General features: G+C 40.9%; 1 protein-coding gene and 1 long non-coding RNA gene across 3 annotated transcripts in view; one reads left to right on the forward strand and one right to left on the reverse strand.

The window, feature by feature from the left end:
• Nucleotides 1–27,012, reverse strand: part of LDLRAD4 (low density lipoprotein receptor class A domain containing 4) — a 286,166-nt gene that overhangs the window by 57,501 nt on the left and 201,653 nt on the right. The window lies entirely within an intron of this gene.
• LOC127464053 (uncharacterized) lies at nucleotides 2,921–10,974 on the forward strand. Its single transcript, XR_007901126.1, has 4 exons — nucleotides 2,921–4,421; nucleotides 6,181–6,320; nucleotides 6,483–6,564; nucleotides 10,382–10,974. It is a non-coding gene; the product is annotated as an uncharacterized LOC127464053 (long non-coding RNA).

A 27,012-nucleotide genomic window follows, 5' to 3' on the forward strand; every position in this document is an offset into this window, starting at 1 on the left:
TGTACACTAACGTAACTACGGGAACACCATATATCTTGAGTGGCAATCTAAACCTGTTTAGAAACAAACTAATACTGTCTATGAAGAAAGTGTTGCAAGCCCTTGCCTCTTCATGAATTTCATGTGGTTGGAGTTTTGCATTTTAGTGACACCTGCTTCAAAAGGAAGGCCACCATAGGACAGATGTATTAGATCTCTTCTTGCAAAGCTCAGTCACTGCTTTCATGCTGAATATCACTGCCCTGTCATGCAAGGGCTCTCTGTTCAACTTCCCCACACAGTTAGACAGATTAGCTTAAACTGCTGTAAATAACTCTCCTACTTGCTATTCTTGAGCCCTTTATTCCAGGCTACTCTATATTCTTAAACTGTACCTGAGTCGCCTTCATGTGTCATCCCTGTTGCTCTGGGAAACTCAGGGTTTAGTAAACAGGTTAAGCAAATGAAAAGATTAGTCAGTATTGTGCTTCAGATGGATGCAAGATGAGATTACACTGTAAGCAAGTACATTAACAAAATTAAGAAAGAAAGGTTTCTAGAATCTTTTCACTAATCTAATAGCATGTACTGCACAAAAAGAAACCACCCACAAGTTTTGTGCTTGAGTCTTCCTGACCCTGATATTGAAGACCATTACCAACACCACCAGCTTACCGAGCAAACTGGGATCTTTGGTTGCCATACAGACCACGTGATGTGTACATTATCAGTTCCCTGTGATTGAAACGAAAGAAATTGGAAGGAACTAAGACTAAGGTGGCAACAAGATAATATTAGTTATGGAAGACAGAATAGCACAATATACTTACATCTACTCCTCACCATATGTTAATGTGTATTGCTACATCAAACAATATGAAATTCAATATACTTAAACACTCTTCACCACACCAAAGAAGAACTAAGGCAAGTTAAAGCAAGCTCAATTAAGAATGAATACTGGCATTCAGAAAGGCTCAAGAAAACATTTCTTCATTTTCTGGGGTTTCCTCCCCTCAAACAAACATGCTAATGACACTAGGGCATGACAAGCCACCACCAGTTCAAACTCAAAGCTTACCAGGGACAAAAACATTAGGTGGGAAGCAACATGACCCAACCAGTATGGCAATGGACAGGAAATCTACAGAAGCTTGGAAGCAATCCAGTCTCTTCCATTCTTGTCTGTACCTCTGTCACAAACAAGTCTAACCCTCATACCTCCATTTTCCATTGGCCATGAGATAGGTTATAATAGTTATTTATTTATAAAAGCACTTTAGCGACAACTGTAGAAAAGTTCTAAACAAGAACTTTGTATTCTAATGTCCTAAAAATAATTCTTCACATGAAGTGGTTTTACAGTCTTAGTTTTGCCATGTTATATGGTCTCTCAGCATGAATGCATTCAGGTTCTGGTAATTACACCACCATCTCTGTAGAGGCATCATCCATCATCTAGAATCGTTAACAAATCAGCATCCTCAGAACTAAGAAGGTCAAAAGAAAGGATAGAATGATTTCTCCCCTGAAAATTACTTGTTCTGAACAACAGAGAAAATATCTTGGACGTATATCTAATCAAGCAGAGCATAAACTGGCTGAGTTTTCAGACTGAAGAACTGCAAACTGACAGAAAATGTTTGGTGCCAATAACCCACCCTCTAACAGTTTGCTGATGCGGTCCTTTAGCTGTGAGATAAGGTGACTATTATAATCACTATTTACATATACAGAACGCACACAGACACACACAGAGCTGAAGAAGTTCTTCCAATTCAGTGGTATCAAAGAAAGGAAACCCCCACACTGACACCACTGCACGTGGCAGCACAGCACCCACAGCCACATGCAGCCCACACATATTGTGCAGCCATGATTAACTGAAGTTACAGTGGATGATACAGACAAAGGGTAAGTTGACAAATAGGCACAGCAAGATGAATCCACTGTCCTGAGCACCAGCTGAAAGCAAGTGGCAAAGCCAAGAGAAAAAAAAGTTTGTGTCTAAATGGTGGTAAAAGTCTGACTTCTGGAGAAGCCATAAGCATGACACATTCCTTGCCTTCACTATACAACACTCACTGTTTGACTGTCCTTACTCCCAAGCCGTGCAGAACACCATTTTATCTTCTGAGCTACCTGGACTGCCACCTTTTTTTTTTTTAATGACACAGTAATTTCATACAGTGAGACACATTTTCAGAAGTTCTCAGCATTCAGAAATGTTGAGCCTCAAAAGAACTCAGCATTCGCATTTTCTGAATATGTAATGACATATCTACAGAACTGTCTTGTTCAAAAATCTAACCTTGGTAACCTCTCTGGAGATTACATCAATACACACAATAAGAAGAGTTGCTAAAGTCCTCCTCCTCCTGTTAAAAAAGAAAAAAACCCCAGATTTAAAATATTGTTCTAGTTTTTAATAATAGCTAAGAGTTAAAACCCAAAAACTAAATCTCTCCTGGAACTCAGGTGCCCCTTCATAGTAAGTGCCACCGAAATTCTCACAGGGATGGCATTGACTCTGTACAACTTTTATGGTGCCTCTAACCTTCTGAGCCTCTCAGCTAGCTTGAGGCACAGTCACAGCAATGTACCCTATCACTCTTATATTCATACATGTACACTTTTTTTTTAAATAATAATTTTTCTATGGCACAAGGTTGCTTTTCAAAGATGCACATCACTCTGTTTCCCGTTGACTACTCAGGAATCAGTGGATCCTCATAATTTCCAAAAACTAGGCCATAGAGACTTTACCGCTGAGCTGAGGCTCACTGATGTGACATCTTCTGCACAGTTACAAAAGTCAAAATCTTTCAAAATCAAACAATGGATCAGGGAAAGACCAGTTCACATTTTTTAGATTGAGTAGACAGAGATCCTCTGTCTACACAAAAAACATTAAAAGAGAAAAAATCCTAAAAATCTGGCTAAATTTAATATATTAGCAGTCACATTTTAAAATGTAGCCTATCAGAGAGACGTCTCAGTGAAGTGAAAGATCTGTTCTGCCGGTGGGAAGGGTTTATCAAGAAGAAAACAGACACTGTGGTAAATGATAAGAAATGTAGCTGGGACCACCAACTGAGCCCCAGGTGTGTTGGCAAGCACTGCAGAGGGGCTTTTAGCTGGGGAGGGGTGTCTGGAGGACCACTGAGAGAAGGGATACCTGCATGAAGAGGCTCAGTTCTTGGAAGGGATGAGAAGGTGCTGTAGGCAACTCGTTGAGCAGGAACACACCATGCTGAACAGGGACTGAAATGGTGAAACATGATGCCAGCAGACAAGGAGTGAAGAAAATCTGGCAAGCTAGGATAGGTATCAGCGGCGTTTCAGATAGGTGCCATCTGCCCCCTCCTCTTTAGCCTCCCGTTTGGATTACAGGATGTGGGCCTCCTGCTGACGGAAAATGGTTGGTGATACTGGGTCCTCACTGCAGGCTCCACAGCTGGGGACCTTCTCTACTATTTCCCCCCAAGTTCTCCCGGTGGGGGAGAAGGTTGCCAGTTTAGGCAGCTTTGAGGAGCTGGTTGGAAGGCTTCGGTGGGGGGGTGGGTGGCGTGTAAAGAAAGGGACTAAACAGTTATAAAATATCTACGCTTTAATCAAATTACTAATTAATTTATTAAACCCTACGGGGAATGTGACTTATGTTTATTTATCGCCAACGGGTGATGGTTCAGCCCTCCCCACCTCTTTCCCTGAACCCGGAAAACTGCTTTATTTCTTCCCGGCTGGATGGGGAGGGAGGGAGCCCTCGGGGGCAGGGGCGCGGGAGCCCCGCGGTGGCGAGAGCCGCCCCCGGGCCGGCGCCGGGGACACCTGCCGGCCGCGGGTCCCGCAGCCCCGGCCCGGCCCCCGCCGGGGCTGGCTTTTTCTGGAAACATGACAGCCGGCCTCGGGGAGCCGGGAAGCCGGGGGGGAGGGGGGTGCCCGGCAGGACGCGAAGGCGCGACGTGGCGACGGTCGCTAAGGGAGTGACAACAGAGCGATCAACAGAGGGGCTGGTGCGCGGGGAGGTGCGAGCCCCGGGCGCTTACAGCCGCCCCTCGATGCCCGCCAGCCCCGCTGGCCGCCGCGCACGGAATTAGCTGTGCCCGGCGAACCACCGCTCCGCAACCGCGCACGGGTTATTTTTGAACGGCCCCGGCAAGATAAAACTTGAATCGGGGGGAGAGTGGCTGATTTACGGCCGCTTTAAGGGCAGTGTGCTTGGCTGCGGATGAGTGAAAAGGCTTTTCTGCATGGGCAGGAACATTTCCCGTGACAGCGCTGCCGGCAGAGAGGGGACCGGGGATCTGGCATCCCACCCGCGCTGCCCCGGCCGTCCCCTGAGTTGGCAGCGCATTTTGCCCCACAGCCCACACTCCATCCCACAGCAGCTGGCCCTGCGTGGCACACATGGCTCGCTAGCCCTCTTACAAAAGGAGGGGGTAGGCATCTTGGGCCACAAAACTGGCTCTGGGCTTTCTGTCCTCACTCCTGCAATTTCGCACTGCATCTGCTCCAAAAGCCGCTCCGCCTGTTCAAATCGAGCCTCCTGGCCAAAGCCTCTGTACCCGGACAGTGAGGATGCGCAACAAAGCCCAGCTTGCTTAAGCTCATCCTGCCACACTGTACCTTAAAAAACAAGGAAGATGTGGAATCCTCACATCACAAAATTAATGTGCTGAACTGTAGCAAAAGCCTTGACAATCAAACTTCTGTTCCAACAAAGCAGTAACAATAATCTACACTGCTGTGGCAAGGCCCTGAGTCCTGTTACATATACTCTTTTTTTTTTGCCTTGTTGAAAAGGGGAAAAAAAAGAATTAGGCACATTCATTAAGCTTTCAGACTGCAACAGATTGGGTACCTTTAAAAAATAACAGTATTTTGATGTAAATATTAACTTATCATAAGCTTCCTGAAGCACATAAAGGCAGTATCGCTGCAGAGAAGGTATCTGCTTTCAAGGGGATTTGCATTCTCATTGAATGCTGGACCAGGTCCAGACCAGCCGGAGGATAACCACCCTCTAACCTCCCTGCGGAGACTTACAGAGACGAGACTGAAGCAGTATCATTTCTGACAGAAATCGAATCCTGGCTACTGCACTGCTGGGAACACTACAGACAAGAATTTTAAAAAAAAAAAAAATAGGGAGGAATTGGAATTAAAACAATTCTTTGGAGCTCATTTGGGTAATACCTTGTCAAAGGACATGATATGGCAACACACTGTGTATTTACTAAATGAATGCAAAAGTTAGGCAAGCGTCTGCCAGCATAAAATATAATTTTAACAAATGGAACGCACAAATGCTAAAACTGACCAGTTATAGAACTGCTCAGTTACATGCCCAGGTTAACCAAGCTAAATAGTATGTCCAGTCACATACATGAAACCATGGAGGGTATCCAAAAAATACAATTTATTCACATTTCCGTCAGTTCATATTTCAGCACCAGCATCTCAGAGGACAGGATAATTCCTAGCGATATACCTCCAAAGATTCAGAAACAAGTGACCTTCATGGAAGCTTCTGAATATTAGGATATTGCATTACGGGGTGCTGGCTACTTATTCAGTACTTCCTTCTTGATGTAATGCACCCAGGGACATAGATAAGAAAGTCCCAGGACAGACTGATGAACAGCTTCCAGGTATTCCCTATCTTGCTGTACTCATTCTGTTGTAGCAGTAGAAACCTATGAGCAGCCACATAGTGAATGGGATCAGAAAAAAGGTAAGCTAGCAAAACCACGGAAGGCAGCACAGGAATGGGAGCAAAGTGACTGCACAAGGCAGCAGCAGCTCAGTTTTGCCAATCTGGCCAATAAAAGAGTAATCTTCATATACTCTGTTCAGGGCCAGTGAGCCCTAAGATTGACCGAAAAGTAGCAGCATCTGAATTGTGTTAGGCCTACAGAGACCCTTAGCTGTGGCTGGACTGTCTGCGACAATATGTCTAGACTACAAGAAAATGTAGTGTTTTAAAATGTCCTAGTTGGCTTGTTTTAGCTGTAATACTGGCAACCCAAATTATGGATATGCCAAACCCAAATGACAGTCAGACACAAAATCATGACGTTACAAAAAACATAGGTACAATTTATATTTCAACTGATACCTTGATTTGCACTTCTTTAAGTCATAGTTTCAAATACTCCCCATTAGAATGTTGTTTTTTCTGTTTTGTACCATTTCTAGCAGAACTATTAAGACTGGTCTGAAGAATGTATGGACAGAAATGACTATCAGTAAAAGCAACAGGAAGGGCAATAGAGCAAAGTTAAGAAAAAACCTGAAACATTTTGATAACCATGGACACATTGACAACAAACAAACAGGTAAGCACTGGGGAATGTGGTGTTTGCATCAGGACCAGGAAGTTTGTGCCCTAGGAAGCCCACAGCACGGATTAGCAGAAGACGTGTGCCCTGACAGAAGGAGGATGGCAGTGAGGTTGCATCATGCTGTATGTGCCACTTCTCTTCCTGTTCATCCAACAGGGAAGATGACTGTAGCCATAAAGACACCCACAGCAGGCAAACCCAGGAAACAGCCTGCAATCTAAGATGCATCTAGGCTTAGGTAAGCAAGACTCACAAGCGAAAGGACACACCATAATAATATGCTTGACTGCCAAAGGATAGAGAAGACCTACATCAAAAATAGGGCATCACAGATGCAGAAGTCAAGCAACATGGTGAGAAGTTGGTGGGTGTCCTCCAGGGAGACAGCTGATCCTGGCCAGATCACTGCTTGGGCACACATCTCTTAACCCCCTTCTTAAAAGCATGGGGGTTGTGAGTGGGAATGAAAATAATAAGAGAACAAGTGTGGTACATGAAAATCAGGTTTTTTTAAAGCAGATATCACCTTCTCTTTCCATAACGTCTCACTGAGGGTTTTTTTGTATTAATTTTCTTGCTACTGTGTGTTAACAAGTCAGGTAAGCTTCTCAGATAATTATGAGCATCTCAGAGTTGAATGTTGCAGAAAACTGTGGAATATGCAATAAAAGCACAAGAAATAGCAGGCAATATTGCAAATAAAACATTTTAACACACTAGTACCTAAGAAGGGCAAGTCAGTGATGGAAAACCCCACTTCTGTTTATTTTACCTAATTAATGATTTTTAAAGTACAATTTGCTCTGTAAGAGTGCTTTAAGAGAGTTTTCTAAAAAAAAAAACAAACCCTCACTTTCTTCCCTGTTTTTAAATGCCCTCCTGGCACATTTAAATATGCTCCAGGAGAAGCTTCATCAGCAGTGCAAGTTCAACAAGGTTTAGAGTATGGATGTATGTTAATTAGTTGCATAGAGAAAATGTTTGCTAAAGAGAGAGGTGAAGGAATATACAGTAATTGTGGCCTGCCTCTAAGAATGGGACAGATATACCAGATGAGACAATACTTGTACATCAAGAGACCTGCCAGTGTTAGTGCTTTGCCATCACATGTCTGTGTGGGTTTTTTCTCTGCCTCCACATCCACACGAATGTAGGAATGTTTGCCCAGGGGAGGCAGTTCTTTATATCTGATACAGAAATCAGAAGGTAATGCAGCTTGCTATTAGTATTTGAGCCTAACATTAGGAAAAAACAAACTAGAAAAGAACAGGGAAATCTTGTAGGAGAGACAACCTGAAGTTATTATAAAGGTGCAATTTCCTCACAGAATTAAAGCTAAGACATACCTGAAAATAAATTGACTCTTTTGCTGAAATGAATTGCTCTCACAGATTTGAGGGGGAGGGAAGGTGGAGTTTGAGTGTCACATCCCTAGAGGTACAGCTAGGTAACCACTCCGCTAACACTGTACTGTGAATCTTCCCAGTACAAACTAGCTCTGAGATCTGGTCTGTTGTTTCTGCACCAAAACACTTGGTTCAGTTACAGGTGTGATTCTTACCTAAACCGTTCACACCAGCACAGCCTGTAATACAGACACACCTATAGTGGTATAGAAGTTTCTCTGTGATGCCGCTACACCTATTCCCACATGAGAATACTCTGATACTGGACAGAGAATACCAGTACTGAAATCAAACTGCATCACTTTATTTTCAAAATAATTTGTTGCTGCAGTGCTGCAGAGGGCCTGCTTCTGCATGCTGGTTGCTCTTCAAGCACCAGTTGCCGTTTTCTGTGATTTATGACTGAAAGGATTAAAACCAAAGAAAACTAAAACAGATCTCCAAAACATACTAATAGCTCCTTCAAGCTCTGTCACATTCTAGATCTCATTATTCTTCAGGTAATAGAAAAGGCTTTCTAAATTTAAACTTTTTGTACCAAAATGTAAATTCTAATTCATCATACAAATATCCAATATCCTGAAGACAACCATAAATGCATATGATAACTAGGTGATCATTTGCCCCATTTGTACATACATTTAAAGTGCATCTGAAAATTCGGGCCATTGTAAATGTATCTGCCTGACACTGTTTCACAAATATAGGGTTAATGCCCTAGAAGCACTCAAATGCCCAGTGGCATCAGTGGGAATTGAGGTCTTTCAACATTCGGCAGAACTGAGCCCTTTTTCCATGTGGATATAAACACATTCACTTGCATATAGAGAGGTTTTGAATAAAATGCAGATGGTGGACAATAATTTTCTATTCAGCTGGACATTCTCAGAGAGGACCTTCCTGACTATACTTTTAACATTATAAATTAAGATTTGGCAGTTCATTTAAACATAGTTAATTTTTTTCTAAATATTCTGGATTCTGGTTCTCAGCAAATAAAGAAAACATATTACCAGCCAGCAGACCAATCATAACATTAACTCTCTTGCACTTGCCGATAACCTTTAAGGAAGCTTTATCTATTTATATCACAGCCATGAAAACATCGAACAGCATATTAATTAATAGTGATAATAAAAAATAAAGCCTTCAGTCATGTGTTCCATTCAATCACTTACACCATATATTTTTAAAATGAACAAAATACATTTGCAGTTTGCCGGGGAATTATTTTAAGGTCCTAGTATCCCTTAGAATCTCTTCTCACGTCTTTAGATGTCTGCCTTTCGCTCGTGCGGACTGAAATGTCTAGACATCCAAATTAAGGAGTGACCAATCACTGACAAACTGATCTCTCTGCATACAAGGTCAGTGCTACAGAGGCACACACACGCACACACACAACACACACACACACACACACACACATACTGGCAGCAGGCACCGTGCAGGAGACCTTTATTTGTGCACAAAAATATTGATGTTGCTAAGTGATACACGGGCGGTCACTAGCCATAAGTCTTTGTGTTTGTTTGTTTATTGCTGTGTCTTCTTTCCCAAGTAAACAATGCAATGGTGATGCAGAGATAGAAGAACCCATCTAAATTAAACATAATTTATTATGTCTGCATGGTATCAACCTATTACTTCTTTTTTCCTGATTTTGTTCTGTTAAGTCAGAAGGAAAAAATTTAGGAGGAACTTGAAAGCACACATGTCCTGAATGGTCCCAACCATCCTATTTTCCTTCAATTAAACAATATAAACAATTTATTTGCAAAGGTCCCTCTGCATCTTAAGCTTGCAGACACCAGATTTAAGGAAAATTTTTTATGCTAAAATAATGATCATATATTAAATTCATATGTCTAGTCACTGGAATAAGGGGTAGTCTGAAAATAGTGTCTTATGACATCACATAATAAGTGTGGATGCACCTTCCTCATCAAAAAATTCAGTCCAGATCCATTCAGTTCCAAAATCCAAGTTTCTATTTTAAAAAATTTTTTTAAAAATCCTCCCAAAACAAACATGCACACACAGAGAGCTTTTTTGACTCATCCCAAATTTGAAAAACTTTATTTTTGGTGGTACTAAGAGTAGGTTTCTGTAAACAAAACTGTTCATGACAGGGGTCCTGTTTGGAGTTTTCAAAATAAATTGGCTTTCTTGACTTCAAAGAAGGTTGAGTATGGAGAAGCTAGGTTTCCTTTATCACCTCCCTTGGCTAGCTTTCAAGGCTTCTGGGGTGCCCCAGAAGTGCTGCAGACCCCCAAGCTTCTGAGCTGTCCTAGTCCAGTGCAGCTTCCCAAGGGAGATACCCAAGCAAGATACTGGAGAGCCCTGCAAATGCAGGTCCCCAGACTTCACTGCACTGCCTGCAAGCATGCTGGGAAGAAATCAGCCTGCTTTCCTCCTGGAAGTTTCCAGATTTCCAGAAATTTTTACAGTGAACATGGCAGATCATTAGATTGTTTTTTCCCAATAGAAAAATATTTTATAGAGCTTTGCCATAACAGAGGCACAACTGAAGTGAAGCCACTCTCCTTCTCAACTACAGGTAGTGCTACTGCCACCTGGAACTACTACCTAGAGAGAACATATTATTAGGAAAATAGTGAGTGTATTTTGACTTTGATTTTATTTTAGCAGCAAGATACAAAGATGACTACCAGTGGCAACTGGTGGTGGCAAGCACTGCTTGAGGAGCGTTTCAGAACTTCTTACACCCGCCCAGAAGAGCAAAAGTCTGCCCAGAAGTATAAAGATTAAAATGAACTGGGAACTAATGTAAAACAGTAATTCAGGTAACTTGGTTTTGGTTTCGCTCTAGATTACTACAAGTCCGGTAATAAATCACAAGACAGGTGTAAACTTCTGTTTTTAATTGTCATGTACATACCAGTTTCTCCCAAACTCTGTTTCCCTTGCTCCCACTAAAACAACAGTAAGTTTACAAACCCAGTATTCTGCCAAGTGACTACATTTTGAAGTCTCAATACATAACCATACCCAAAGCAGTGCTGCTCCAAACTGTTCAGGCAGCTGAATCAGACAGGGCAGCCATCGGTCCAGCAGGCAACTGCAGGGACAGGACAGCTTGGTCCCTTCCTCCCTACATCGGTAATTTGCGGATTCAGTCACCGGCCCTTCTCTGAGTTTGTCCATCTGTACAATGTTAATTGCAACAATACCTTCCAAGCAAAAGCGCTGCTTTAAATTCCAGAGACCAAAGACCAGAAGTTTTCCTGTTCTGGACAAAAGCAATTCTTTGCCTTATTCTCAAGCTGCTTGCACAGCCAGCACTGGGAGCAGACCACTCCTGCAGTAATTCCTGTACTAACCCTTATGTACCCAATCAATACTTTCCATTAAAACCATTATCCCTGTAGATGTGCTCTGGACAAATACTTTAGTTGTGAGGTGAGGAAAGAAAAGGGAAATGAGGACATCAATAAAGCACATTTTCCTCAGAAAAGTTGTATGTTAATTAGAAATATTCTTTTCTAACTAATAGACTTCTATTTGTAGGAAGAATGAGATGCTGCAAACAACAGGCCTTAACAGCAGTGGCCCAACATTGAAGGACCTGACTTGCCTTCAACTACAACAGGACTGCTAAGGCAATCAACACACACTGTGAAGAGCACATGATCACACACGAACTTATTTATTTATGTTACTTCTTCTTCCTCTTTTCTTAAAAAGCACTTTACATCTCACTAAAATTCTAACTGTCCTACTGAAAGTTCATGCTTCTGATTTTGCCCGTGCAGAGAGAAAGCTTATTCACAAATAAACCTTTCAGGACAGAAAAATGACAAGGAAGAAAAGATCAAGTCAGACAAGTATGACTGGGAGTTCAGATGTAAAGAATTCAAATATTTCAAAAGATGTCTTGATAGGTATATTCCCACCTCATTCCAAGCAAATAAGATTAGCACATATTACTGAGAATTTTATGTCTCCGTAGAAGGCCCTAATTATATTTCACACTGCTCTGAAGACTCCTGTAATATACACACATCTTTAATGTGGAATTTTATACTCTATTTATAGCATATAGGTTCTTTTTGATATTATTACTTTTCTGTGAAAGTTCCTTTGAAGTCAGGTAATTACCTTAAGCGAAATATTTAGCCTGTTGTGAGAACTGAACCATGAGATTTGTGCAGAACAAGTAAGTCATCATGTACCCAAATATAAAGGTTTCTGAGCCACGAGTGGGGATGGAAACATTAATTATGAAGACAAAGCCAGGAATGCATTTTAGAAGTAATTTAAAGTGAAAGCTGATAAATCTGTATAGTACTACACCTTGCTTCATTCATGTCCCTAAAAACTATTTGAGCCAAGCACTAAAGAGTGTTAATTTCATTACTAGTTACTATCCTTAGTAAAGCCCACAGGTTACCACAGACCTGGTCAGAGTCAGGCTGTAACTGTGAAGAGCTTAAGAGGAGCTGCTGAGATGGCTAATCATGATATGCAGTATCTTAAACCCAACCAGAAATGGCACGTCATTAAAGACTTGTAAATCTGGATTCTTCCATACTAGATGAAACACTGCCTCTTTCTCTGCAAAGCTATGAATTTCTTTAGTGGGATAAATCATAGAATCATAGAACCAAATTACATATGGCTACCATATATCAATATATAAAATTATGTCATTTTTATATTGCATTCTGATTTAGGACTGAACCATGACCACTTTTATTTGACAGCAGCGTTTTGAAGAGAAGTCACTTGTAGGGAGAAGTCACCAGCAGATTCCCCTCTTCACCTCCTCAGACACAGTTCCTTGAAAATACCTAAAAGTACAGGATGTTAAAACACCATGCCATATGGGTCTGCAATTTGTCATGCAAACGTTATCCTTCATATGCAATGCATACTATAACACATGAAACCAAAACTTCAAGATGTAACAGAGCCATACGTACAAGCGCCTACACTCATACACACACAAAAGGCAAGTCAGGCAATGCAGGACCACAAAACCAATTTATTATTATTTTTCACAGATGGAACAAATTCACTTCATCTGCTGCATCCAGACAGGTTTTCCCAACTGCATGCACTCCAGTAATCTGAGAATTGAAACTGTTGTTTCTCTTATATTTTTTGCCTAAGCAAAAGTCTAGCATCTTATTAAGAATGCTTAATAAAACCAACACATTAAAAACAGTCAGCAGGGAGTGCTGCAATTAGATGCTTGCACAGTGCTTCCCTCTGTGCCTACATGAAAATATTTTTCATCTTATATGGACTTCCAGAAATTTCATGGTGCTGCAGTAAGAGAGACCTCCTCCCTTTTTGTTCATGTGAGATATAAGGCCATTGATTGCTTATCACCATTACTTTATAGAATAAAACAAAATTACCTGTAAATTGCCAAAAAATATAAAGTTTCCCACCCCCTATGGGATCTCATTACACCCTAGCTGAAGACACTGATACTGTGGTTTCATTCCCCCAAAACTTAGGGGTGGAGGAAAGACTAGGACTAAAAAAGCAGATGAGATATAGGACCATAAGAATGTAAAAAGCTGGAAGAAACACATTTAAGATGACAGAAGTATCTACATAGATTATATGAAACATTTTCCTTTACAGAATATAAAAGTGCTATTATGTTCTTGGGGGGGGGGGGAATGTTTGGACTAATAAGGGCAATCATAGGGAAGACAGGCGTAGAATTCCTCTCCATTGAGTTAGTCAGATGCAAAATTCACTCTGCTTGCTGTGGGATTCTCTATATAAAGCCAGAGTCCACTGAGTCTAACAGAGTGCTTCATGTTCTCAGTGTAATTCCTTCCATCTGAGATGTTCAGTGGTTTATAGGAGGCACTCTTCCATCTTGTAAAATTGGCTGCACATAACTTTATTACAACATCTGCAATTCTCTGTATTCATATTCTTCCTTCCCAGAGTAACCTACTGCAGGGACTACAGCATATACATGAAAGAAACCAAACTGTCAGGAGGAAACTGTAGGAGGGAATAGGAGAAAGGCTCTGAATCACAGACCCACAGAAGGGCTGAGGTAAGGCGGGACTTCTGGACATCATCTTGTCCAACTCCCCTCTGCTCAAGCAGGGCCACCCAGAGCCAGTTGCTCATGGTTGAGTCTGGCTCCTTCCAGCCTTGCTCTGGCAAGTGAGAAGTTCTGTTCAAGAGGAATAATTGTGACTACCTCACTCCAGGGATGCCACGAGACATAGTCCTTTCCTAAGCCACTTCCACAGCCTATCTGTTACAAAACATTCAACCTTTCTATAAAGGCTTCCAGTCAGAGCCTGGTGGTATTTGACATCAGCTTTTCTGATACCTCAGCCTGACACAGGAGAATTCCATTTTGTCAGAGCTTTGTTCCCACAGCTGTATCCTAGCCTTCAAGCATAGCAAAATGTCCTTACCAGAAGCGAGTATGCAAACAAACAAAAAAATGCTGCAAAAATATTTAGTGTGAAGAAAAGCCACACCCATCATCTAGGCCTGTCCAAGTCTGTCCTTTCAACATATTTTTATCCTCATTTTGCAGGTTTGTTGATTTATTAACTAAAAAATTGTCCGTGTGAGTCTCTTGCACATTCGTCATAGTCTTTATAAAGATATTCCCTGCAAATGCCTTGAGGTCACACTTAAATCATGGTGTGAACTATGCCAGACATCGAGTTTGTGAAAGGGCTTCTTCCAGGACCGTGCGTGATGTCTGCCTCTCTGCGTAGAGCAATCCAGAAACGAGGTGCAACTACAGCAGGCCTTTCCCTGGCGCCCGGCAGCCGCCACGTCTCCTCTTGGTCACGGCTGATTCCCACAAGATGGCATGGCACAATTTAATCTGAGTTTAATCTGAGATTTTAAAGGATGACTCCTTCACTGACGCAAAAGTCTGCCAGCGCACTGCCTCGCTACACATCTCTCACGATTCACTTCTCTCACTGAGTGTCTTTGCAATTTTTCCCTGAATCAAAACATTGCTGGTCTCTCCCTGCTGACAGCAGAGCACTGTTTCTTTTACAGCTCTCCTGCAAAATGAAGTTGCAATAACTTGGAAATAAAGGTGGTTGTAAATCATGCGATCTTCCTGAAACACCATTCAGCCAGTGAAACATTGAAATGGGAAGGAGTTGGAAAGAAAAGGAAAATAAGACATAAAAGAAGAGTGTGGTTTGTGTTTGGTTTAAGATTTTTCAGCTTTGATGGTTGCTAGTGCTACTAGTGTTTTGATTTAAATCAGTCTTTGAACAGACTTGGCTTAAATCTTTAGTAAGAAATTTAAACTGAAACAGAAAATTAACACTAGTTCATCAGTACAGCCCCTAAGTTACAAAAAATCTCCATTATCAAGTAGGAAAAAGAAGAAAAAAAATTACATTTCTTGGAGTAGGAGAGAAAAACAACCTTTTGCCAAAAGCTAAGCAAAAGGTTTCCTATTCTTTTCACTATCTTTATGGTTTCTATCACTTTTTCTGCCCAAGACGATATTTTAGCTGCCTACCTAGGAGCATTCTGCAGAGAAGCTCCCACATGGCTGGATGTGTCCCTGCCTGTCCACAGCTGGGGAGAAAACAGTTAAATTCAGCAGCAAAGCAACATTGGAGGCAGCAGCCTCCGGCAGCCATGGGAACAACAATTTCTCTAGACTAGAGGCTGAAATTTCAGAGGGAAGTAATCACAACCATCATAGCCAGGTCAGAGAGGGGAGCCCCAATGGCACTGGCTTGAGTTTTAAGGCAAAATATTACTGTAGACATGCATAGACCTGACTTTACCATCCTCTAAAGGGCCATAATAATGACAGCCACATACCTGCAAGAGGTAATAAAGCAAAGCAGGAATTTTGCCTGCACAAAATGTAAACATCAAAACAGATGGCGCAGTTATGTTAATCAGTTAATGTTTGCAGAGTGCTTTGAAGATGCAAAGCACTGTAAAGGTACTAAATACTTACAGTCTTGTCTAGACATCATCAAGCTCATTTTTAGATTGCAACCTTTTCAGGCCAAACAGAGCCTCTCTGTATATGGTTGCACTATTCCTTCTGTAACAGGCTCCAATCTCAGGATGTATTCACAAGAGAGGAATAACAGAGGAGCAGCTTCTGAAGATGGAAAGCTCAAGGCAACAGTTCCTGCTAAAGCAGCAGGAAGTAGCACAGCAGAGAATAGGGCTAAATATCATCAGGGAATCAGATGGAAGTCAAAAATGTACTATACCAGATTTCACCAGAGAAACAGGTAGAGATTGAGGCTGTCACAAAACAGTTTGCCATAACAATGAAAACTGTTTACTTGCACCGACAAGCCCTGATGAGAAAAAAAATCTTTGACAGAATAAACTATGTATATAGACTTAACAGAGCTGTGAGAGGTGCAGAGGCAATCTTTGTCATCTACAGTCCAAGTATGGAATTTAACAGAGTTATGAACAATAAGATCACAGATTTTGTTGAGGCTTGGGAAAAATCCATCTAAACCATTTCAAAACTCACACTTTTTATTTGCTCTAAGGAATGTGGCATGCAAATAAAATTAAACTCCAGAGACTTTATTCTGCAATAAGCAAGACTTTTGAGTCAGATTGCCTTGCAACCTAACCCAAACCTTACTATTCTGATATTAAGAAACCACAGATTTCAGAAACCTTTTCCACTCACATTTCTCTGTCAGCTCAGACTTTAAATGAGGAAAGAAGGCTGGTGTTACACAAAAGGTGTAGACAGCTGAAACACGTAATCCTTATTCATATCCTAAAAATAGACCCAAACTGACCACCCAGTGCATAACCAGTGCTACTGAGCATGGAATTGGAGTTAGAGATTTCAGCTCAGCTGCTAGCTTGGGGCTAGGAGCAGTGTGGAGTTGGCATGTGGAGGCAGCTTCCAGTCCCTCTGAAGTGGCCTCTGACCCATTCTGAGGCAAAATGTACCAGACTCATGGGGGAACAGCATCCCTCTCCCTAGAACAGAAGCTCAGCTCTGGTCAGGGGGCTTGTAGTCAGGACAGAAAAGACTAAAGGAAGAATACTTGAAGAATACTTGAATACTAATGACAGGTCAGGTTATTTTCCTGATTTCCTATTTTAACTTATTTTCCAGCCTCTTCACTTCAGCTGTTAAATATTAATTTCTAAGCAGAAGAAAAGCCTTAATATCAGTACAGTTCTTATTTCTCAATTTGTTCTGAAACGATTTCTGTCACCTTCCCAAAAAGAAAACTTTAATTGGAAAAAGATCAAAATAATAAAAAAACCTTGAGTCCTTTGTACTGGCAAAGCACATTAAAGAGCAATGCCAAACCCATACCGATTTCTTTGTTTCCAGGGAAAGTATTACCTCTCCATCTTTGTTTCAAACAGTGTGTATATATAATAAGTCAAAATTCCAGTCTCATCTTAACTGGGTTACCCTTTCCTTGCCCACAATTTTGCATATGCTCACATAATTATGTCCTGAAATTTGCAAATACAATTACTTGCTGACATACTTTGTTATCTGAATTATAAAGTATTTGATTGTATCCAATGAAAACAAGATTAAGATGGGGAAGCAAACGTGTTTTAGCAAACCTTATGCACTAACTTAAGCTCCTGTTGTTTTATGGAAACATGATCCTCTAACAGCATGTCTACACCCTGTAGTGAAGTATTGTCTAGAGACCTAACATTAAAAGCAGGATAGCCATATCACTGCATCACCACGTTTGCACTTGCCTGGTAAGAAATACAGCTACAGAGGAACTATCACCTTTTCATTTTTTTTTAAAACAGGGAACTTGGCTTACATAAAAACCATCAAGTTAATAATGGAACATTAATAGAGTCACAAAAAAACTAAGAAAAAGGTGCTGCCAAGTTAAACTAATTTAGAATTCGTATTGCATCTTGTTGTTTGTAGGTTCACTACATGTAATGATTTCTCTCCCAAAGAGAAAATTTGCAAAAAAGGGTTAAAAAGGAACTCCTGATCAGAAGAGCAGCTTCGAGAGCAGCTGTCAAGACACTGCATTACAGTTTAGCAGAACTAAGGGGTTTTTTACTGAGTTTAGTTAGATCTGTCAATGACTTCTGAAGCTACATTTATTTCTCATTAGTTCAAATTTAGCAGTTCTTTTATCATCAAAATTCTATAGGAAATTCTTGAAACTGCACATTGGGTCTGTCTGGGGGCTGGCCCTCTCTCACCACAGTCTGGTAGAGTTCTTGCTGGATTTCCTAGTGCTCACCATAAACGTAAACAACTAACTGGAAAATCCAGATGGCGTTCAACTGTATTTCAAGAACAGTTATGACATAAGACTTTCTTGGTACAGAGCACAGATGTGATGCTGGGGAGATTACAGTAACAACTCATTTTGGCTAGCAACTTTCAGGAGAGAATGTGAAGCAGAGGTAAGCAGCCTATTAATTACATTTAAAAGTATTATTCAGAAAATCTGAAAAATTCAGGAAAAAAGTTACCAATATACTTACAGGCATTATCAGTAAGATCATGAAGAAAAAAACTTCTTGTTGTTAATATTATTCTCTGTATTTGAACATACTGTCATCAATTGGAAAAAAATGCCCAGAGCCTGGAGTCATGCATTTTAAGTCTTGAAACTGGCACTAAATAAAAACATAGCCAAATACACAGAGAGATATTTAACAAATTAATATTATATGGAATCAATCAACATAACATGAGTTACCACTTCAAACTATTCCAAAACCGTGGCAGTACTTACATCAGGAGAGCTTAAATATTCCTACATCTTTTTTCTTTAATTTTATCTAGTTTCAAAGCATTCAGGGATCATGTGTTTAAGCTTTTCTTTGCAACTGAGAGAGCTGGAAATTAACCTTTTTTACAGTGAGACCAAAATTCTTAAGTATTTCTATAATCAGTAGCCTTGGAAGGCAGGTTTTGAAGAAAATGCAAATCAGTGCATGACTACAGAGGAAGACTGTAAGAGTTGGTAACTATAATCCAGGAATGATAACGCACCATAAATTGGATATTAACTTCAGGAAGAATCAAACAGTGACATTTCAGCGAAGTCTTGAGCAGTGTCAGCTTCAAGCTATAATCCAGAACGTCTGCACCGCACTGGCCAAACCATACAAGTGTATGAGCTTGGTATTTACAGCTTCATTTGACACAAGTGTTAATATAGGAGAGCCAACCTGACTTCTTTGTGTACCAAAACCCCTACATGACTGTACTATACACTCCAACAATTCAGGAGGAAGCCTACACTTATCAGACCTATTTACAGGACACATCTTACCAGCACGCAGTCTATCCCCGCCAATGGAAAAGCACAGCTCTTCCCCACGGGCTACCAAGTGTTGCTCCTAAAACCAACTCGAACTCGTGTTTGTATTCCAGACTCTTGTTCCCATTGCAGCTATGCAAGATCAAAAGCTGTTTACTCCTTTGCCTTAGTAGGTTCAACACCAAGGAGGTTTCCGGAAAACGTGCCAAAAACACCAATCAGGACTTTCATGTTGTTGTTAGAGCCTAGGGAGGGATGACACAGTGTGTTTACAGCTCATGGGGCTCTGAACTCTTCAGTTCTCTGCGCAGAAGAAAGACAGCATGATCGCAGTCCCCTGATTACAGCTTGCATTTTTGAAATGTTCAAACCTTTGCACCCTTTCTGTGGTACTCAATGCATTTTGACCACAAACTGTTACAGAGCGAGGGCAAAAACTGTTGGGAAAATATTAATACTCTTCTTATACGGTGAGAATAAAAATAAGAAAATACTGCATTCAATATGATAAATGTCTAAGAAATTCCTCTTTGAGTGGATACCTTGACTCTACTGCCTATGTTCACAGGAGACAAATTATTGTGGCATACAGAGATAAAAATTTGTGTCAGATCAAGTTAATTTTGTACCACAATTATCAGAAAATGCTGTTTTGACCTTTAAAAAAAATACAGTATTTTCAGGCTTTCACCTGCTCTTAAAAACTTAATTCAAAATGCTGTACAACAGTTCTTGCAAGTTAGACAAATATTTTTATTTTGCAGATGAGGAAACAAGATAAAATTGTGAAATGACTTCCCAAAATCATTTTCTTCAACCCAAAGAAAATTTCAGAAGACTTGGTGCTGTATCCTGCATTGTCCATTAATCAACATTCCTGACACAGCATGTAAGTATAAGCTATCACCACTATAAATGTTTACATTGTATCTACTCAATGGCTACATAAATTGAATAAATTACATTAAACTAATCCCTCTTACTGGGTTGCTTTCCTGTTGGGTCAGCATTGCAGTCTAGGTCACCATGCAGCTGTAGGAGAACTGTCACAAGGAAGTGGGCAAGAACATGTGGCCGGAGGTAGAGAGCAAGACTGAGTGCAGACAGAGATAAAATTAGACACAGAAAGCAGACAGTGATCTAACAAAGTCCTCTGGTTTAGCCACAGGGTGCTGGAGGTTGTTTTTTTTTTCATGGATAAAAACATAGAAATATGGGGCTGAAGAATTTAGATATTAAACTAGTCTGACCCTCCTACTCTAAGGTAGGAACAAGCGCATGCACATTGCCCGTCACTGATGATTATCTAAGCTGTTCTCACCTCTTGTGAGGATACTGCATTGAGTAACCCTCAGGTAGACACTGATAATGTTTTATCATCTCAGCAATGGAAAGGTCTTACAGACTTTTAGCCGAAATCACCTCTGTAGCACATTAAATTGATCTCTTTGATTCCTCTGGAACTTATGGCAAGCCATTGGTTGCTGACCCTTAAATATCGACATTTTGCATATCAAAGACTTACATCCCTTCTGGTCTCCTTTTTTCAGTCTTTTCTCTATGGTTACCTACTTGAAATCTTTTATAATTCAGAATTTTCTCTACTTCAGTTTTGTCTCTTGAAGTGAGAGAACTAAAACCAAACACGGTATCCCACTGATGAGCATCAGTACCAAACACAGCAGAAAAAGACTTCCATTGTCCAGCTGTTAAATTATCCTTACATGCAATGGTAAACTAAAATATCACTGAAGATGCCAAGTGAATTCCAACAATGTATTTTTATGTGGAGAATAAAATTAAACATGATGCAAGGAAAGTCCCTGCTCTACTTTTGAAACAACATAATTACACACACATTCTCACACTCATTATAATCTGGCTAGCTGCCTGTATGACCTACAAATTCCATTTTATGTTATGTACTTTTATTTATTCAGCATTCTTCATTTTTCTGAAATGTTGTGTGCCACAGCCTTGTCACTACAGTCAGCAGACCAAGTAGGAACATCCTGGATGAGACAACAGTTGCACCTATCAATAACTGCAAGGACTGCCCTTTCAGACATGGCCTCTCCGGCCACTTCAGAGGAAAGAAATGAAAAAAGGAGAGCAAAGCTTCCAGCAGCAAGGCTTCCAGGGAACAGAAAAGATGTGGACAAAGTGCCAAAGGTTCACTGCTGCAGCAAGGTAACATAAGCAAGTGTTCAGGAGCAGGTCTTTCTATTTTCATAGGGCTTCCCACATTGTATGCTGCCTGCAGTCAGAGGGACTTGCATACAAATCTTTTTTTGACAACCTCATTTCTTCCTTTTGAAGATGTACCTGAAAGAATTGACTGAGAACTGCAAGCTGCTAGAAAAAATGGGAATCTGGGGAAGTGTCGGCTTAAACTACAGGGTAGGTGGACTGATCAGCACTGGCTGTAATGCTCTTTGCTTTTTTCCAAATATTTTTCTGCCAGATAAGTTCCCGGAAATACTTCACAATAGTGGAAAACACCTGTATTTGTACAGCTCAGGACAGGAAAGAGTGGCTGGAAGGCACCAGCTGAAGTCACCACCACTGACTCAAATATGAAAAATAGAGTCTTCAGCCCCTTTGGTCAGGCCTGAGAAATCCCAAAGGAAACTGAGAGATCAGTTCAAACAAAACTATTTTTATATCTTAAGAAACTGCAGATCCATTCATATTGATTATCTGAATATTGCAAACTCTGTGTTTTCTTATGACATACTACAGCTACCAATATGTGTTGGGCTTCACTCAAATTACCTCTCATAACTCATTGTAGCACAAGCAATCTATAATGTTTTTGCAAATCGTGGCAATAGATTTTCTTTAATTTCAACCGGCAGCTGTTGAAGCAGACCAATAAATAACCACAGCACAGTTCCCACTGAGCTCCAAAAAAGGGATGTAAATACATTTCACAACGTGCAGCACAAACACACCTTCTGCTTTCAACCAGCACTGAATACCTTTCAGAAAGTCTTTTTGTTACGTGTATATTTGAAGAGAAGAAAGGTTTTAAATGCCTGTTTTTCCAATGGAGGTATCCACACTCCCTGCTGCATTGCATCTCCCAGATGAATCAGCAATCCACAAATACCAACAGCTAACCATCTTTCTGAAAATGAATGCAGTAATCAGTCTGATTAATTTAACATTTACGTATTTTAATGTGAAAACTTCAACTTGGGGAATACGTGACAACTGGTGGAAGTCACAGAAGCCTGTAATTGTGCCTTGGTTGGCTTAAGGTATTTCCATAACACACTCTCTCCATTAGTGCTTTAACTAGTGCTTTAATTAGTAGCAGGCATGTGGTGATTGCTGGCTAGGGCACTGAGCTGAGGCTTAAAGGGTCCCACTCACATGGACTCACACCACAGCTAGCCACCACAACTCTTTGTGCCACCATCCTATAAAACACATAATTGAACTGATCGAGTGTAACAATATCCAGTATTTTTTTCCCTGTAGAGTTGTTTTTCCGCACAGATATCTTCAGCGATGGCTCAGCAGTTCAGCCTTGCCAACAGTCGTTCTGCCAAAACCTCACTGGTGGCAGGCAGATGCAGAGCCAGAAGGCTCTTGCACTGACTTCACCAAGGAAGCCACTGTCTTACTGAGTTACACTCTCAGGAGGCAGCAACCTCTTAAAACTTCCCTTGAGCTTAGCTAAGAAATGCCACTGCAGTAGCATACATAATGTCCTGAGGCAGCTTCCAACCTAAAAAATATATAAACAAAAAAAGAGATAGAAAAATCAACCTGAAATATTTAAAAAGAATGAATCTTGAAATAAAAATTAACTTATGTTTCTTTATAGCATCGGGGTACCTGATGCTTCACCGGATTTGTAATTCATCCAATTCACACTGAATTTGTGTAAAATGAAACCAATTACATTCTTCGCAATCTTCACTAAAAGTGATGGGCTTCAGTAAACTATAATCCGGTGCCTGAGAGAAGAGTCCTTAAGGAGACATCTCAAGGAGAGATTTGATGCAAGCTGAGAGAGCTGGTGATACAAGCCCCACTGCCTCCTTGCCCCTGAGACCAGTCTATCGCAGTGTCTGGTTAAATTAAACCAAAGCCAGGCCTTCCCTGTTGCTGGTACTGAATGTCTCACATTTATCCCAAGTGACGACTGTGCCTTAAATTAAATATCTGAAAAAAACAGGATATGCCAGGGAAGAGCTGGTGTAATCTGCCTGTCATTTCAACTCCACCTCCAGATGGGGTAAGCAGGAGTCACTGGGAAGGTATGAAAACTGTACTTCAGCCAGGACTATCCCACCAAGGATAACAAATTACTAACAAAGGAGACATCTCTTTATGCAGTGTGTAGTGTCTCTGAGAAAATCATGGGTTTGGCTACGTACAAATACACTTTTCAGTTTAAGATTGAAGCTCTTGAGTATGGAACAGGACTCAGGGCAGGGTTAAAGTCAGTGGTTGGATCAGGCAGGGAGACTGGCATTAATGTTCAGGCAGTTTGTTAGAAAGTCACTTCACTTTCTATCTGTTTCCTTCTCTTGCTCTGTTCCTCCTCTTCTGTTTTTGTTTTTGGCTGGTTTTTTTTCATTTCAACATGTTGAGGCAAAGACTGAAGACTTCTGTGCAGCTGTACAGCACACAGGTTGCCTGGCCATTTTATGACTTGTTTTCTATTCTACCTTGCCGTGTTTCACAGTTTCTACTATTGCACAGCACTCTGTCTCTAGAGAGTTTCTGTTCCTATTTCTAATTGCAGTAAAAGGTGCTAAGTTTTCAATAAGAACAATAAATCGCTATCAAAGCCAGAAAGAAATAAGAATTTGAAAATGTTTTTCCTTTAAGCAGAAGTTAAATCACTGGTAGGGGGGAAGCAAAAGTTGATCAGAGAACACTAACAAGAAGCCTTCCGAAACAGAGAGCACTTACTTGAGTATGGAAAACTGCCTCTGTCACCTTTGAAGAAAACATTTGACCTTGGGCCTCCCTAAGCATACCTGTCAGGTTACAGAAGACTCTCTGCTCACCTCTGCTGACACCTGTAAGTACCTCAAAGTGTAAATTCCACCAAGCAAGAACAAGACACACAATTTGGTGCAAGCAGTGGCTCCCCACGTGAGGCTCTGGTTGACTATGTAGGAGATCCAACCAACTGGGAATAACCTGATTCATTTCCAGTTCCACCTCCATCTACGAAAAAATCTTCTGGTAGGCACTGCACTGCAACTCTTACGTTTTCTTCAGTTTTCCTAAGAGCTTTCAGTAGGTTCAACTATCCTTGACTCCAACCCAAGCCTCCGAAAGCACATGGTAATGAACTACAGCAGAATACTTTGTTCTATTGTAAATGTTTAACATAGTCAGAAAACACCATGCAAAGAGTAATTAACCTTGCAATCATTATTGTTACACTACAACTACTGAGAAAAAGATACATGGAAAGAAAGGATTTTACTGCAGTTCGATAAGGGGGATAAAAAGTGCCTTAAAACAGAGCAGCATGATTTGAAATGGTATTTGCATAGTAACCAACACTAATTTCAGTGCAAGTGAGTGGAAACAAAACCTTGCTCAGCTGCAAAAAAAAATAATGCGCTTTGCTACTGTCAGAAAACTTTCAAGTAAATTCTTCGTACACTGGCAAGGAAGCTCTTTGCTTCTGCTTCAGTCAAAGAAGTCAGTTCCACACTTTGAAACAGCCCCAATTAACGCTCCTAAAGCAGTGACAAAATGAAAAAAATTGAGAAAAAAATCAGTTTGTGGTAGTTTTTTATTTCATTAGCTTAGGCATTCAGTTTTTGGAAAAGATGTACAAATTATTATCTACAGTGACATTACCTCAGCTACATATTTGAGAAGCTGAGCAACAGAGTCTGGGAAAAGTGCGAACTATTTCTCAAAGTAACCTCTTGTCCGTCTGGCACATTTCAGGGGACAGAACGTCTGGGTCACACAGGAAAGAAGCTGGAGTCTCTGTGAACCTTAACAGAGCCATGTTGCAAGCTGTGTGAACTGCTTCAAATGAGGCAGCTAAGAAGAGGGGGGGGGAGTGCCACTCTAAATATCTCACAAAAGCACTTAAAATACTTAAAGCTTCTAAGAGACTCAGCATGGCCCCTTGAAATTTTATTGTCTCATGATGCTCTATTTAAAATTCTAACTTTTGAAAACAACTGTTTACCTTGGAATCAGTTGCCATTAAAGAAGGCCTCCAGCAGAGCTTACACAGAAAAGCCTGAAAAGCCTGAGTAGGCTGCAAAGCCTCAAGAAAATAACCTCGTGATCTTTAAGGTAATCATGATTTTGACAGACTGGCTCATGACTTTAACAGTTGGTGCAAGCCATATCAGAGAGGTACAAAAGCCCCAACACACCCTGCCTCAAAAACTAAGCCTAAATGAATTCCTCAACAGCATGAGAAAATTGGCAGCAAGAACGGAAAGCTATCTCCGCATTGCCTTGCCTTTGAAAGTCTCTCAACAAAACAAAAGGAAATAAATCTCATACTTCTCTAAATCAAAGAGTAATAATGAAAATCAGCAGAACTTCAGAATTACATTGGATTTATGGAGCCGTTCACAGAAGGAAAAGTAATAAAAAGTGGAAGAGAATCTCTGAGTTGTTGATTCCAGCACGATAGCTGGAGCCTGGCAGTCAGCTGCAAAATAGGTGCAGCAACTTCAGAAACAGGAGATGTGGGAGCTGGTGGAAAACAGATGGATGGTTTGCCTACTATGCCAGGGAAGGTTATTTTTTGCTGCTTCTACTTCCATCCACACAAATTATAATATACATCCTGTGGATGTTGACTGTGAGGGAAGTGGGGCGAGAGGATCAGGCTGCGGCCACAGCAGTGGGAGAGAACTATCAACACTCATCAAAGGAGCCTGGATGGGGAAAAAAAAACAGTCTTCAAGTAGGCCAGATCAAGATAAGAGAGATGTAACGCCATGAATAAACTATCACTTCCACCTTTGCTACATTTATCTCTTCCTTCATCATTATTTCTCCACTCCCCCCCACCACTCCTTCAGATTTCCATTTCCAAGTAAGACAGAAGATCGAGATGCGCACTTTAATTTAAAAGGGAGGGCAGAGAGGAAGACATGAAGAGATTAAAGCAATCAGACTTACTTCTCACTTGAAAGCTTTGTTTTTACAGGGAGGATGCCAGTTTGATTTAAGTCAACAGTGTTTTGTCAGGGTATCATTGCCACAAGCACCAGAGCAGTTCCAGCCAAGAGCAGCAGAGCCTGCTGGTGAAAGCCACACCACAGGCAGGAGCAAAGAACAGGGCAGGGAAGTTTTTCCCACCCAGTCCATTTGGCAGATCACCATGGAAGAACAGGAATGGTGCTTTTCCTGTAGGAAGGGGATCTGTTTATCTCTATTAGACACAGACAGGTACATCCTTTTCATAGTCCTCCTTCTCTCTATAAAGCTGCTATCATGCCAAATACCGTTAACAATAAAAAACATACTTTTTTCTAAGATGGAAATTAAAAATAGTTAAGATCATACAAAGAATTCTTGGTGACTCTCAATGCCTGTTAGTTCTATCCCCCCTGAACTTGCTGCATGGAAATAATTTAGAGGTGGTAAGCCAACCAGGCGACTCACAGGAGACTTGTAGTCTATTTTTTTCTAGATTTTTGTCAATGTCTTATTTCCCATTTGTTTTTAATATACCCAGGATTCCTCTCAGCCCTGCTATGCTCTGCACCACTTTTGTTCATTCAGTTTATAATCTGTTCCACAGACACCAGAAACAAACAAACAGAAATAAAGTTTCAGGGAGTGGAGCACAGCTGCCATTAAAACTGCATCAAGCTTTCCAAAAGCTAGTTTCCCTGGCCCAACACATCTCTAGACAATGACCACAAAGCAGAAGGTTAGCAAGCCTGGTCTTCCTCACTGAAGTGACTATACATTTAAATGGTTGGAGAGAAACATGGATGTTGTCCTTAAAATGCGGCCATGGACACGTCAGCCCCACGCCCAAGAGCAGGGTCC

This window comes from Manacus candei, unplaced genomic scaffold (genome assembly GCF_025592945.1).
Source record: "Manacus candei isolate 608988 ecotype Guabito, Panama unplaced genomic scaffold, ASM2559294v1 h1tg000008l, whole genome shotgun sequence".
Classification (NCBI taxonomy): domain Eukaryota; kingdom Metazoa; phylum Chordata; class Aves; order Passeriformes; family Pipridae; genus Manacus; species Manacus candei.